The following is a 16486-nucleotide window of genomic DNA, read 5'->3' as shown; positions in this document are numbered from 1 at the left end:
CATGAAGAAATAGACTTGACAGATAAGCACATGAGAATATGAAATCATCATTTGCTATCTGAGAAATTAGTATTAAAATAACAGTAAAAAAATCCCACTGCGTACACACTGGGAGAGCTAATGGAAAGGCTGAAGATTCCAAGTGTTTGTGAAGTTGTGGAGCCTCTGAAATACTTTGAGCTCTGCTAGTGGGCATGAAAAATTACACAATTACATTTTGGAACCTGTCTAGCAATCTGTTTAAAAATTCAATATATATATATATATATATATATATATATATATGCCAAGACACTTACCTGACATAGTTGGCAATGTACATCCACACAGAAAACTTACATGCAAATGTTCATAGGAACTTTAATCAAAATAGCCCTAAATTTCAATTAACCCAATGTCCGCCTACGGATGCATGAATGAATAAAAGTTGGGCATTGAACATACCCAACAATAAAAATTAATGAAGCACTGATATAATAAAATGCAAGAATCTTTCCATCAGTGGGCTAACAGGAATCTTTAAAGAGTTTTTATGGGGCCAGCTTATGCTGCAGTAAATTAAGCAGCTGCCTGCAATACTGGCATCCCATACTGGAACATTACTTCCAGTCATGGCTGCTCCACTTTCAATCCAGCTCCCTGCTAATACACCTGGAGGCAGCAGGGGATGGTTCAAGTGCTTAGGATCCTGCCACCCACATGGGAGACCTGGTGGAGTTCCTAGCTCCTGGCTTCAGCCTGGCCCAGTCCCAACCTTTGTAACTAATTGTGGAGTGAATCAGCAGAGGAAAGATTCTCTCTCTCTCTCTCTCTCTCTCTCTCTCTCTCTCTCTCTCTCTCTCTCCTTCTGTAACTCTGCCTTTCAAAATAAATAAAAAATAAATTTTTAAAGAAAAGTTTATATTGCGTGATTACTTTCACTTATACAAAATCTAGAAAATGCAAACTGATCCATAGTGATCAAAAGTTATATCAATGACTGCCTAGCACGGGGAGCAGGAGGAATGTACTACTCTAATGAGGCTTAAGGAAGCTTTGGGATGGGATGGAAGTGTTGTGTATTTTGACTTGGACAGTGATTTATCAGTGTATTTGTCTCTAATAATTAAATTGTGCATGTTAGATGAATACAGAGTTTTGTGTGTAAATATACCTTAAAAAAGTGAATAAATTACAAAACTTCTACTGCCATAGGTTAGCAATACAGTTCTGTCAATAGAACTGTAATGAATCTAAAAAATTATTTCAAAAAATTATATTTTATTTTTTCTTTTTAGAAAAAGAAATATCTATCAGCACATACTATAATGATCATCTTACAGAAAGATGATTATTTTAACTATTTATATATATATCAATTAGCCATTAATTTCTAATGTCCAAAATAAGTAACATTTTTACATTTTAATTCCCTTTTTTCATACTATATTAACTTTATACTAAGTATAAAACCAGTTAAGTAAATGCAAGACCAATATCCCATAGAAGTTGAAGAAAACAGTGTGAAACAATTAAACCAAAGCAGTGTATTTAATTTTTACTGTATGTACCTAAGATGTACAACCCTGGGGCTGAGGTTGTGGATTAATGGGTTAAGCCATGGCCTGCAATTCTGGCAGCACAAATGAGCGCTGGCTTGAGTCCCAGTGGCTCCACTTCTGATCCAGCTCCTTTCTAATGCATCTGAGATGACTCACGTCCTTAGGCCTCTGCACCCAAGTGGGATCCAAATGAAGCTCCTGGCTCCTGCCTTTGTTCTGGCCCAGCCCTAACTGTTGTAACCATCTGGGGAGTAAACCAGAGGATGGAAGATCTCTCTGTATCTCTGCCTCTCTCTGTAATACTGACCTTAAAAAACAAATAAATATTTTTAAAAGATGTACAACATGCTATTTTGATACATGCAATCATAGTGAAGTGATTACTATGGTCAAGAAATTTAATGTATGCATCATAAAATGATACACTTTACAATATCACTCTCTCATTTCACTAAAAGGTGTTTCAAATTTCTGTAAACGCATCTATCTGGATACATAACGCTAACTGGTGTAATATTATGTTTAAATATTTTCATGTATTTATAATTGGTCTTCACCTGAGTGTGTATTAATATCTGAAAAAATTAATATCACCCTATACTTCAGGATAGGGCATCAATGTTTAAAAAAAGATGAATGAGGGAAATCCAGCTCAAATTTCCTGTATCCTTGTATAAGAAACCATTTCTTAGACTGTACCATAAAAATCAGAAAAGTGTCCATGCCCTCCTTGTATTTCAAACTGTGAGTTTCCATTTTCTATTTAAAGTCAGCAGCATGTTTCCTTTTCTGTGGGATAGTAAGCCTTTGAACTTCTTACTAGAAAGAGGTTTTATAAAGCTGCATTTAAAAAGAAGAGTGTATATACATATCTGTCTCCTATATACAGTTAGGTTGATTGAAAGAGAATTCTGATCTGCGTTTGCACTCCAATGCTCAGTGACCGCAGCTCTGTGAAATGAAAACAATACCTGTCTGCCAGAGGTTGTTCTCAGGAGCACAGAACCTCAAACAGTTACAGGATGCAGACTGAAATACAGACAGCTTCATTTTCAAGCCAGATGTATCTAGAGGTAAAATTTGTTTTCTCAGCATGGTACTAGTGTAACCTGGGGCAGAGTACTTAGTCTCTCTGTTGGGCTTACTCATTAATAAAACAGGACAAATAACAGCTGCTTCATGGTACTGAGTAAAATGAGGGATACTGTGGTTTGAAACAAGCCTGGTGGTAGGAACATAATAGACATCATTTTTTGTTTGTTTGTTTTAAACTGTGAGTTATGATCATGGAAACCACTAGGACTTCATTGGCTTTTCCCAAATCAATTGATTCCCAAATCAATTTTAAATACCCACACAAACAAAAAGTAAAGATGACCACCAGGGCAGCCATTTGGTGCAAGGGCTAAGAGGCCACTTAGGGGACCGGTGCCCTGGCTCACTTGGCTAATCCTCCACCTGTGGCTCCAGGTTCTGGTCCTGGTTATTCCTCTTCCAGTCCAACTCTCTGCTGTGGCCCGGGGAAGGCAGTGGAGGATGGTCCAAGTGCTTGGGCCCTGCACCCGCATGGGAGACCAGGAGGAAACTCCTGGCTCCTGACTTCGGATCAGCGCAGTGCCAGCCATAGCAGCCATTTGGGGGAATGCACCAACTAAGGAAGACCTTTCTCTCTGTCTCTCTCTCACTGTCTAACTCTACCTGTCAAATAAAAATATACAAATAAATAAATAAATAAAAAGAGGCCACTTAGGATATCTTCATCCTATATCAGAGTGCTTGGTTTCCAGCCCCATCTCTGCTTCTAATCCAGCTTCCTGCTTATGCGTGTGCTGGGAAAGTGCAGATGGCTCCAGTACTTGGATCCCTGCCACCCATTTGGGAGACCCAGTTGGAGTTCCAGGTTCCTTGCTTCAGTTTAGCCTTGACTCTTGTGAGCATGTGGGGAGGGAACTAGCAGCTGGACGATTTCTCCTTCTCTCTGTGTGTCTCTCTGTCTCTCTCCCCCTTTCAAATAAAATTTGGACACTTAAAGTATAATATAAACAGTGTAAGTAAGAAGGAGCAATATGTTCCAGTTATGTAGATGTTGCCCCTGACTATGACATTTCCACCACCATAAGGGATACATTGTAACTGTCAGTCATAATTCTGCTTTCTCCCATTAATTAACACCTCCATGGGCAAATCTATTTGTAGTTTTCTTTTTTTAAAAAAAAAATTTTATTTATTTATTTGGAAGTCAGAGTTACACAGAGAGAGGAGAGGCAGAGTGAGAGAGAGAGAGAGAGAGAGAGGTCTTCCATCTGCTGGTTCACTCCCCTATGGCCTCAATGGCCGGAGCTGCGTCAATCCGAAGCCAGAAGCCAGGAGCTTCTTCCAGGTCTCCCATGTGAGTGCAGGGACTCAAGGACTTGGGCCATCTTCTACTGCTTTCCCAGGCCATAGCAGAGGGCTGGATGGGAAGTGGAGCAGCCAGGTCTCGAACCAGCACCCAAATTGAATGCCTGCGCTTCAGGCCAGGGTGTTAACCCGCTGCACCACAGCCCTGGCCCCTCATTTGTAGTTTTCATTCTGTCCCCAGTCCTATCACCAGTATGCCGAATAGCAGGGAAAAGAAGGAAACTGTTTGTACTGCATGAAACATTTGCTCAGAGATGAATTAATAAGTTTCCCTTAAGTTGTTCACTCTGTATTTTTGCTGGATAGTTACTTTGACCTAAAGCTGTGAGGAAGAAGGTGGATCTGCAGTTTGGCTGTCAGTGAAGTTAAACAAAACCTCTACTCTAATTTCTGCAACCTAGGATAAGTTCATCTAGTATGGCGGGATGACATTTCTACAGAATTTTCTCCTGACTTCACTCACTACTTGTTATTCTTTTAAAGAAAAAGGAGGTGGTCCTGGGATGTCTTTGGATATTTCTAACTCCTTTCCTTTGCCAGTGGGGTGTATTGTTTCTTATGCCAGATGCTGGTTACATAGCCAGACTTAGTTTGGTAAAATTCATTGAGTTTTACATTTATGAAATCTGCAAGACTATGTATGTATGTTTTGCATCAATTAAAAAATTAAGTGCATTAATAGAAAGGCAAGTAGTGACAAACTCATATCTTAGTATTTTATGATCTAGAAATTCTCTGGGTAAAAAAGAGCAAAATAAATTGTGAAAATTAAAGATGTTTGCACTTCTTATACAATATATCACAGTTTATGTCATGTAGTAAAGTGGCTCTTACATAAACAACCTTGAAAAATATTCCATACATTATCCTCCAACTTGAGGGCTCCTTGTTCATAGTGGCAAATAAAAGTCTCCAGAAAATTTTACAGAAAACTCACCAGTTGTGCTTTTATCATGTCCTAATTCTTCTGCATGTTCATATAGGAAAGCAAAATGTACTGCAGGCAAATGAACTTATTAATGTGTTAAATAAAAATACAGTAATTCTTGAGCTGAAATTTGCTATCTTTTGTAGGGTATTATATTTCAACATATGAATGAAAACTATCGTCACTATGTTGCAGACACATAATTTCCTCTGCCATCCTATAGACATGAACCAGAAAAGTCTTTTACAAAATGAAGGTTCAACCACTAAGTGAGTCTGCACCATAGAGATAGATGCTTTCAGAGTTCATTGCAGATGTTGGCAGCCATAGAAACAGAGAAGGCAGTGGGCAGGACGCCTGGGAGGGGGAGGTGTTGATATGTGCAGCAGAAACGTTCAGAATGAGAACTTCTAGGGAGACACTATTTTCAGAGCGCCTGCCCCTTCCCAGGAAGCAGCTCTAGGTGCTTCCCATGGCCAGCATCTCTAGCTCTTCTCCAGGCACACAGAGGAGCCCTGCATCTGGAAGTTCCTCGGTCCTAGACATTAGCACAACAGCGATAAAGTCAGGATAGAACACACACACACACACACACACACGATGAGCTCAGTCATTGAAATTAGAAATGTGATGAAATTAGCTAAATTTGAGGACTGATCTATGGGAAACTGTGATGATTTCCCTGCAATCAGCAACCACAACAGACCTCTGTAAGTCATCAGTTTATGCAAACTGATACGTATGTTAACAGACACAGAAAAAAGTTGCTCATTGTTAGAATGAAACTACAGCAATTAAAATAACCTTTCCATAATAGAACTTTGATTAAGAGTTACCTTTATGTGTTTTATATTTCAGTAAATATTGTCAAAGAAGTTTGAATACAGCAATGTTAATTTAGTTGTATAATTGCTGTCTTTTGGGAGAGTGACAAAAATAGAAAGTACTGAGCTGATGCTGTGCCATAGTAGATTAAGCCTCCACCTGCTGCACCCTCACCCTATATGGGTGCCGGTTGGTATACCAGCTGCTCCTCTTCTGATCCAGCTCTCTGCTTATGGCCTGGGAAAGCAGTGGAAGATGTCCCTAGCACTTGGTTCCTTGTGCCCACGTGGGAGACCTGGAAAAAGCCCCTGGTTCCTGGCTTCAAATCAACCCAGCTCTGGCTGTTGTGGTCATTTGGGGATTGAATAAGCAGATGAAAGACCTTTCTCTCTATCTCTCCCTCTCTCTGTCTAAATCCTACCTTTCAGATAAATAGAATAAATTAAAAAAAAAAACAGTAGGAAGAACTAAGTGGTAAAGAAGAAACTATATATCTTGTTATATAAATTTTTAAAGATTTTATTTATTTATTTATTTGAGAGGTAGACTTACAAACAGTGAAAAGGAGAGACTTGGAGAAAGGTCTTCCATATACTGGTTCACTCCTCAAATGGCCACAATGGCTGGAGCTGGGCCAATCCAACACCAGGAGCCAGGAGCTTCTTCCAGAACTCCCACGTGGGTGCAGGGGCCCAAAAGCTTGGACCATCTTCTACTGCTTTCTCAGGCCATAGCAGAGAGCTGGATCAGAAGAGGAGCAGCTGGGACTAGAACCAGCACCCATATGGGGATGCCAGTGCTGCAGACGGGAGATTAACCTACAGCTCCAGCCCTGAAGCTATCTTTTTTTTTTTTTTTTTTTGACAGGCAGAGTGGACAGTGAGAGAGAGAGACAGAGAAAAGGTCTTCCTTTGCCTTTGGTTCACCCCACAATAGCCGCTGCGGACGGCACACCGCGCTGATCTGAAGCCAGGAGCCAGGTGCTTCCTCCTGGTCTCCCATGAGGGTGCAGGGCCCAAGGACTTGGGCCATCCTCCACTACACTCCCGGGCCACAGCAGAGAGCTAGACAGGAAGAGGAGCAACTGGGACAGAATCCAGCACCCCAACCAGGACTAGAACCCGGGGTGCCGGTGCCGCAGGTAGAGGATTAGCCTAGTGAGCCGTGGTGCTGGCCTGAAGCTATCTTAAAATACTTTGTTTTATGGTTTTGAATTTGGAAACTCTTTTTTTTGGACAGGCAGAGTGGACAGTGAGAGAGAGAGACAGAGAGAAAGGTCTTTCTTTACCATTGGTTCACCCTCCAGTGGCCGCTGCGGCCGGCGCGCTGCTGCCGGCACACTGTGCTGATCCAAAGCCAGGAGCCAGGTGCGTCTCCTGGTCTCCCATGCGGGTGCAGGGCCCAAGGGCTTGGGCCATCCTCCACTGCACTCCCGGGCCACAGCAGAGAGCTGGACTGGAAGAGGGGCAACCGGGACAGAATCCAGCGCCCTGACCAGGACTAGAACCCGGGTGCCAGTGCCACAGGCAGAGGATTAGCCTATTGAGCTGTGGCACCGGTCGAATTTGGAAATTTTTCATTGTTTTTACATAAATTATTTAAAAAAGAAAAGACAACAAATGTCCCAAAATCATGCATTGGTTTTGTGCCATAATCAGAATTATTTATGATGATTTAAAACACTGTCTCTTAACTGGCATTACTACTGGGATATGTTTGAAAGATAAATCTAGCATCAAAGAAATTTGAAATTGAATTAAATTGTCTGATAGTAAAAATATTGATACTAAGTGAATACATATCAAGATAGAAGACATAGCTAACATTAAAAATACATAATCAGCATTTTGAAACTATGAGAAAGAAATACAAATACAAAAGGCAAATCCCAGTAATCTTTCTTTTGATTTAGAAAGATCAGTGTATAGGGGTGGACATTTGGATGCCCACAGCCTGTTATCAAAGTGCTTGTGTTCAAGTCCCAGTTTATTTGGTTAACTCGTTACGGCATCATGTTAATGCAGACTCTGAGAGCAGCGGGTGATGGCTCAATTAATTGGATCTCTATCACCGACATGGGAGAGTTGGACTGACTTCCTGGCTTTCAGCTTCAGCCTAGCCCAGTCCAGCCCTGACTGTTGGAGGCATCTGGAGAGTGAACCAGTAGATGAGAAATTTCCCTCTCTCTCTCCCTCTGCCTCTCAAATAAATAAAAATATATACTATATAACATTTAGAAATGTCAGTGTGCATTAATGAGTAGTCTTCCTTTTTAAAAAATATTTATTTGACAGGCAGAGTTACAGAAAGAAAGGAAAAGACACACACAGTTATATCATTCATCTGCTGGTTCATTCCTCAAATGGCTGCAACAGCTGAAATGTGCCAGGCTGAAGCCAGGAGCCTGGAACTCCCTCCTAGTCTCCCACTGCTGCTTTCCTAGGCACCTTAGCAAGGAGCTACATCAGAAGTGGAGCAGCTGGGACTGGAACTGGTACCCATAAAAAATTCCAGTATTGCAAATGGCAACTTACCCCATGCTGTGTCACAACACTGGCCACCTAGTCTTCCTTTTAAAAATGCGTATGTTAAAATTCTGTGATGTCGCTGCTTTTTTGCCTTTTCAATGAACAGGAGCTGGAAACTCAACCTGAGTCTTCTCCATTGGTGGCAGGAACCCAATCTCTTGAATCATCACTTGCTGCCTCCCAGAGTATGAATTAGCAGGAAGCTGGAATAGAGAGTGGAGCCAGGACTCAAAGCCAGGCATCCTGATATGGGATGCAGGCATCCCAAGAGGCATCTTAATCTCTGATCCAAATGACTGACTCAATCCCAAATATATTTGATAAATCAACATCTATTTATGATTTCTTTTTAAAGGAAACTGTCAGAAAACTCAAAATAAAATAATGTTCACTTTCCTAAAAACTGAGCCTCCAGGTGATTTATTCAGCATGCACCTGGATGTGCAATTATCTCTTCAACATTCTCATACTGATTTCATTGCTTTGTATATATATTCAGCAGAGGGACTGCAGTCTTATATGGTAGTTCTATTTTTTTTTTTTTTGAGGAATCTTCTATTGTTTTCTAAAATAGCTATACTAATTTACCTTCCCACCAAACCTGTGCAAGAATTCCCTTTTCTCCACATCACCAAAACTTGTTATCTTTTATCATTTTACAATAACCAGTCTAATAGGTGTGGGGTGTTAACTCACTGTTTTTGAACCCTTGATTTACAGCAATGAAAAAACAAAATCCTGGGGCCGCAATGTGGCACACTAGGTTAATCCTCTGCCTACAGTGCTGGCATCCCATATGGGTGCTGGTTCTGGTCCTGGCTAGTCCTATTCTGATCCAGCTCTCTACTATGGCCTGGGAAAGTAGTAGAATATGGGCCAAGTGCTTAGGCCTCTGCACCCTCAGGTGAGACCCGGTAGAAGCTCCTGGCTCCTGGATTTGGATTGGCTCAGCTCTGGCCCTAGCAGACATTTGGGTAATGAGCCAGTGGATGGAAGATCTCTCTCTTTCTCTCTCTTTCTCTCTCTCTGTCTCTCTCTGCCTCTGCCTCTCTGTAACTCTGCCTTTCAAATAAATAAATAAACTTTAAAAAAAAAAGAAAGAACCAAATTCTTGTATCTTAAAATGGGCCATTGTCCAATATTTGATAAACTTACTGTCTTACGGATACTTGGTTGACAAAATCAGAAGATAGCACAATATTGACTTGAAATTATATGAATTTCCTCCTGTATATTTGAAATTCTCAAATAAATTTCATTATGAAAATTGCCTGGTGGCCAGCACTGTGGCTTAGAAGGTTAGACCTCAGCCTACAGTGCTGGCATCCCATATGGGTGCCAGTTTGTCTCAGTTGCTCCATTTCTGATCCAGCTCCTTGCTAATATGCCTTGGAAAGCAGCAGAAGATGGCCAAAGTGCTTGGGCCCCTGCACTCACATGAGAGACTGAGAAGCTCCTGGTTCCTGGCTTCAGATTGGCCCAGCACTGGCCATTACAGCCATTTGAGGAGTGAAGCAACGGATGGACGATTCCTCTCTCTCTTTCTCTTTGTATTTCTGCCATTCACATAAATAAAATAACTTACAAAAAACTGCCTGTACAATTTATTGAAATTCCAATAAAGGCAATTATCCATATGGGCAAATTAATTTTATTCATATTTTCAGGAAAAAATAAAACAAAACAAAACATGCACACTAATAAGCCTGTTTGTGCCCTGAAAGCTCTCTGGACCAAAGCAGTCAGGGGTAGGTATCCCAGCTGCACTAATCATTTATGGTCTGACTGTTGACCCTTTTTCAAACTGTTTTCCAATTTGCATTGTATCTAATTGAGATACATAATTGTTTAATTCCCCAAATCTTAAAAATTCTGTTGATTTATATGTTGCTGCTAAGGCTACCTATTTGGTGGTAACTTTGATTTAGGGAGTTTTTCTCTTGGGCTTCTTGATGCTTTAAGACACAACTTGGCTACAGTACTCATGTATCAATAGAAACAGGATATTAACATCTCTTGTCATTCCCCTAAGCTTCCCAACTTCAACTAACGCCAATAATATTAAAATTCCAGGATTGGAATAAGCCATCATGTCAAATTCTTCAGACTAAGAAATACACAGTTGTATTATTCATGTATTAATGACCAAGAGGAGCCTGAATTCCATCATTTTTTTGGATAGAGATAGGAAAAGGCATTTTTATGGCAGCATTCTATTTGTATGTTAACTTCTGTACAATAAATTTCCCACCTTGCTGTTTTTTTTCATTTTACCTGCAAATTTGGTTTTGTTTTGTTTTCTAGATCTGTGTCTTTAAAGAAAAAGAACCTAAATTATACATAATTGTCAATTATATATCTGTCTAAAAATATAGAAAGTTGAGTCTATTTTCCTTTTCATTTCTGCATAGTATGATTTATTTTTTAAAACTGAATTGTTCAAATGCATCTGTTTTACTGTAAGGCACATTTTACTATCACTTTGACAGCATAAAGCAAAGCAAGTTAAAGCTGAATATATTTAAGGATTATCTCAAAAATGTTTCTAAACAGAATGTACATTAAAAACAAATATTACATATATTTTTGGGTTTTTTCTTCTATTTGTTGACTTCTTCACTTGGTGGAAGGTTAAGTTTATGATTATAAAATAAACTGAACATATGTCATTGCAAAAATTAAAAGAAAGACTAAGAAAAGAAGGAGGAAGGAGGGTGGGAGTGTGGGTGGGAAGAGGGTAGGGTGTGATGTATCATCATGCTACTAAATCTGTATATATGAAATTTGCTTACCTGATATAAATGAACCTTTATTTAAAAAACAAATATTACAAAGGGATATTGTATAATTATTTTCTTCTAAATTTTCTAAAATATCTTATGAGAATACTTCAGAAACAACAGACCTAAAATAGCATGCATAAGTTAGGTAAAATTATTTGAAGTAAGACCCATTTCTAAATCATATAAAAGTTTTTTCCATGATTTGTTGTCTGTAGAATTTCTATGTCATTTCTAGAAGTCATAGAAAACAGTGTTGTGGCACACACATACATATATAATACATTTTAGTTGAGAATATATATATATGTGATTCTCTTAAAGCCAATCCTCATATTTTAAGAAGTCAGGTAGTCAATATTCTTGGTTTCTTCTATGTATGAGGGTACTTCAAAAATCTGTGGAAACATAGAATGAAAAGTTAAGTTATTTTGTTACAGAAAATCTTGGAATCTGTGCAGTTTTTTCATGGCATACATTTTCCATGAACAATTTGAAGACACCATGTGTACATTCATTAACTTTATTGTGGTGACAGTTTCAAGGTTACTTATATACATGGGTTTCTATTTTTTTTTTGCACCAAAATAAATTTAATTAGTTTTCCACACATTTTTTTAAATCTCCTCATATCTGTTCAATGATTCTGTTATAGAATAACATACACACACACATACACACAAACACGCAAAAAAAGTAACTTACTAAATAAAAGAAATTTGTTTAACAAGACAAATTCATTTTTGAAATTTTATAAATATATACATATACAAGTACATACCTACGTATATATACATATGACTATTTCTACATACACATAGAGGAAAGTTTTGAGATTAGTTTTCTATTGGTGATAGTAACTTACAGACTTCCTGTCAAGTTTCAGAAACTATGAAAAATTCAACTGAATATTTTCCGTTTAGATATTACACAAAAAATGTCTCTAGTTAGCATCATCATTATTAATGCATAGAGAGGAAATGGAGGTTTAAAAAAAAACTTAAGAAACTCATCCTAAGCAGAGAAGTAAGTGGTAGATCCACTATGTAATGAAATATCATCTTCTTTATGAGATAAAAAGATAGCAGATGGAGTCACTTTGATGAACATACTTCACTGAATTTTGAACTCTCTGTGTATTGATTTTTTGGAGTTTCATATATATCTTATATACAAACATACATGAAAGACTTTAATGAAACTCTCCAATGAATAATTTTATTTTTTTAACTTTTATTTAATAAATATAAATTTCCAAAGTACAGCTTTTGGATTACAGGAGCTTTTTCCTCCATAACTTCCCTCACACCCACAACCATCCCATCTCCTGCTCCCTCTCCCATCCCATTCACATCAAGATTCATTTTCAATTATCTTTATATACAGAAGATCAATTTAGTATATATTAAGTAAAGATTTCAACAGTTTGCACCCACACAGAAACACAAAGTGTAAAATACTGCTTCAGTACTAGTTATAGCATTAATTCACACTGTATAACACATTAAGGACAGAGATCCTACATGGGGAGTAAGTGTACAGTGACTCCTGTTGTTGACTTAACAATTGACACTCTTGTTTATGGCGTCAGTAATCTCCCTAGGCTCTAGTCATGAGTTGCCAAGGCTGTGGAAGCCTTTTGAGTTCACCAACTCTGATCTTATTCATACAAGGTCATAGTAAAAGTGGAAGTTCTCTCCTCCCTTCAGAGAAAGGTACCTCCTTCTCTGATGGCCCCATTCTTTCCACTGGGATCTCACTTGCAGAGATCTTTCATTTAGGTTTTTTTTTTCCTCAGAGTGTCCTGGCTTTCCATGCCTGAAATACTCTCATGGGCTCTTCAGCAAGATCCGAATGCCTTAAGGGCTGATTCTGAGGCCAGAGTGCTGTTTAGGACATCTGCCAATGAATAATTTTAAATTCATTCCCTAAAGTCTTATGGAAGGGACTATCCAAATACCCACCACTCAATCAATATTGTCTAGTTGTAAAGTTGTAAGTAGAAAAAAGAAAAATGCATTCCCAAGACATTTGACTCATCATGATAGATGTGAAAACTGACCAGATGTGGGTAAGATATATAAATCAAAGATATTCTAAACTGAAGGATTGAGGAGCTTTTGTGATTCATATTGAGAAAATGGCCAATTACCCAGGCCTCTGCATCTGTATGGCGACAGAGCTGTCTTTTGATTGCTTCTCCTTTTTGCCAAGTTTAAGAAACACTGGCTCATAAATGCGAATTCTTCAGCAAATCAACTGCTGGGGGCCTTTATCATGGTGATAGGGGCATTGTAAAAAATTAATTGATATAGAAAGATCTGACATCAGTTCCCATCTCTTGTACTAGGAGCTTGGCTATGCAGAACTCCATTCATAAACAACATTGTATCCTTAAGATGGAGATTGCAGGGTGGGCATTGGCACAGCAGTGAGAACAGGGGTTAAGATGCTTGTGCTTGGGGCTGACACCGTGGCTCACTTGGTTAATCCTCCACCTGCAGCGCCGGCATCCCATATGGGCGCCGGTTCTAGTCCTGGCTGCTCCTCTTCCAGTCCAGCTCTCTGCTGTGGTCCAGGAAGGCAGTGGAGGATGGCCCAAGCACTTGGGCCCTGCACCCGCATGGGAGACCAGGAGGAAGCCCCTGACTCCTGGCTTTGGATCGGCATAGCTCTGGCTGTAGTGGTCATTTGGGGGGTGAACCAATGGAAGGAAGACCCTTCTTTCTCTCTCTCTCTCTCTCTCTCTCTCTCTCTCTCACTGTCTAACTCTATCTGTCAAATAAATTAAAAAAAAAAAAAAAAGAAGTTGCCTGTGCTCCATATTGGAGGACTGGATTGGAGTCCCAGCTCTGGCTCCTGAACCTCATGCAGACTCTGGGAGGCAACAGTGATGGCTCTACTAATTGAATTCCTGCCATCCAGTGGGATACCTGGATTGAGTTCCTGACTCAGCTTCAGCCCAGCTCAATTCCAGCTGTTGTGGCCATGTGGATAGTGAACCATCAGTAGATGGGAGTTCTCTCCTTCTCCCTTTCTCCCAAATAGTCATAATAATAAGGGTGTGTGTGGTGGTGGTCGGGGGAGGGGACACTGGGGAATGGGGCTTTCCAAGAGAGGAAAAAAACAAATTCAACCACCTATTCATATACAATTTATTTAAATAAACAGGTTTTATATTTGAGGTACTCTTATTCAGGGCTGGTGTTGTGGTACAGTGGGTTAAGCTGCTGCCTGTGATGCCAGAATCCCATATAGGATCTGGTGTGAGTGCCAGTTGCTCTACTTTCAATCCAGCTCACTGCTAATGTGCCTGGTAGAGCAGTGGAAGATGGCCTTAGTCCTTGAGTTCCTGCACCCACTTGAGTCCTGAGTGAAGCTCCTGGCTCCTGGCTTTAGCCTGGCCCAGCCCTGCTGCTCTGCTGCAACCATCTGGGGAGTGAACCAGCCAAGGGAAGATCTCGCTTTCCCCATAATTCTGCTTTTCAAAAAAAATGGATATTTTTTAAAATACCCGTATTCTTACTATGTAGTGTTTTTTTTATTTTTTATTTCATAAATGTGAATTTACAAAGTGCAACTTTTGTATTGCTGTGGCTTCCCCCCCCCCCAACCTCCCTCCCTCCCGTGGCCCTCCCCTCTCCCTCTCCCATCCCGCCCTTTATTGAGTTTCATTTTCAATTGCCTTCATATACTGAAGATCAACTTAGTATATACTAAGCAAGGATTTCAACAGGCTGCATTCACACAACCGCACAAGGTATAAGGTATTGTTCCACTAGTAGTGTTTTTAAGTTTCATAGTAAAACACATTAAGGACAGAGATCCTACGTGGGGAGCATGTACCCAGTGACTCCCATTGTTGATTTAACAATTGGCACTCTTATTTATGACGTCAGCAATCACCGGAGACTCTTGCTATGAGCTGTCTAGGCTATGGAAGTCCCTTGAGTTCACCGACTCTGAACTTGTTTAGTCAAGGCCGTGTCACAGTGGAGGTTCCTTCCTCCCTTCAGAGAAAGGCGCCTCTCTCCTTGATGGCCTGTTCCTTCTGCTGGGGTCTTGTTCACCAGGGTCTTTCATTTAGATTGTTTTTTGCCACCGTGTCATGGCTTTCCATGCCTGTGAGACTCTCATGGACCTTTTAGCCAGATCCGAATGTCCCAAGGGTTGATTCTGAGGCAGGAGTGCTGCTTTGGGCATTTGCCATTCTATGAGTCTGCTGTGTGTCCTGCTTCCCCCGCAGGATCATTCTCTCCCTTTTAATTCTATCCTTCATTATTTGCTTACACTGGTCTTATTTGTGAAATCTCTTCGACACGTACCCTATCTTTTTGACCGGTTGTGTATTTATACTTATCACATGCTCACTCGGACTTACCTCCAATGGTGGAGCTAGAAATGTGCCAGGGGATTTCAAATCAGTTTTACCAAGGAGGCAGGTACCAATGCCAGTGCACTTGGTAAAGTGATAACTATGTAGTGTTATAAATATCAACATGCTCTCTGTTATGCTCAACTTAATTTAATTAGTGAAAAATTAGTCATCAAATATAAAATGCTAACCCTCACATATATAACTGAGTTTCTTTTTCATAATAGGCAATTTATATACTAGAATAGAGGGCTGTTTTAAACCTTAGGGGCCAAAATTTTGATTTGAAAGATGAGGAAACCTAGTCTTAGAAATTTTGTCAGCAAAAGATAAGTTCCACATGTATGCATACTTATTTAGTGCTAATAGTGAGCTGATAAAAGAATAATAGGAGACTTGGTGTATGTTCCAAAAATGAACTATTTCTACTGGTAGTTATCTTTAATTTAGAATGTATTTTTAAATGCAATTAGGAGGACACTTTGCAGAAGTCAAATCAAATCATTTGCATGTTCTGCCTTGTCTATCACTCAGGAATTTGCCTGACACTGGTTTCAACTATCTGTCTCTCACAATCTGTTGAAGTTGTAGCTCAAGCAACTTGTATTAGTTTGGGGAATCACTTCAGATTGTAGAAAATGGTCTCAAATAGAAGAAAATACCAATTCAGCTTGCTCTGAAGTGTTCATGCCCTGACTTTATTTCTATTTGGAAATGACCTTCTGCTTCCTTTCCACCTATTGAATCTGATTTTTCTTCTAGGTCAGTCCAATTTCAGTTCCTCTACAGAATATTACCTGCTCTAAGAAACTTTCTTGACTTTATTGGCTGTTCTCTTGCTTTAGCACATTCATAATCAACCATCTGGCTGCCCATCTATATAATCTATTTCCGCTGACCATTGTTAAGATGGAGATGACGTAGTTCACATATCCTTCCCTTCATTTATTTGCAGTCTCCATCTTCTCTTTTCTTCTTCCTTATCTTTCGGTTTGGGTTCGTATAAGGATTGTGTCATCTGTGGAGTTTTATACTAATAGCTTCCTAGTCTGTATTTTTTTCATGTTAGAAATACAGGGGTCTTTTTCAGTTTTTACTTATTTAATTGC

This window comes from Lepus europaeus, chromosome 1 (genome assembly GCF_033115175.1).
Source record: "Lepus europaeus isolate LE1 chromosome 1, mLepTim1.pri, whole genome shotgun sequence".
NCBI classification, from domain to species: Eukaryota; Metazoa; Chordata; class Mammalia; order Lagomorpha; family Leporidae; genus Lepus; species Lepus europaeus.
The sequence above is the reverse complement of the archived record's forward strand: the minus strand, read 5'-3'. Positions refer to the sequence as shown.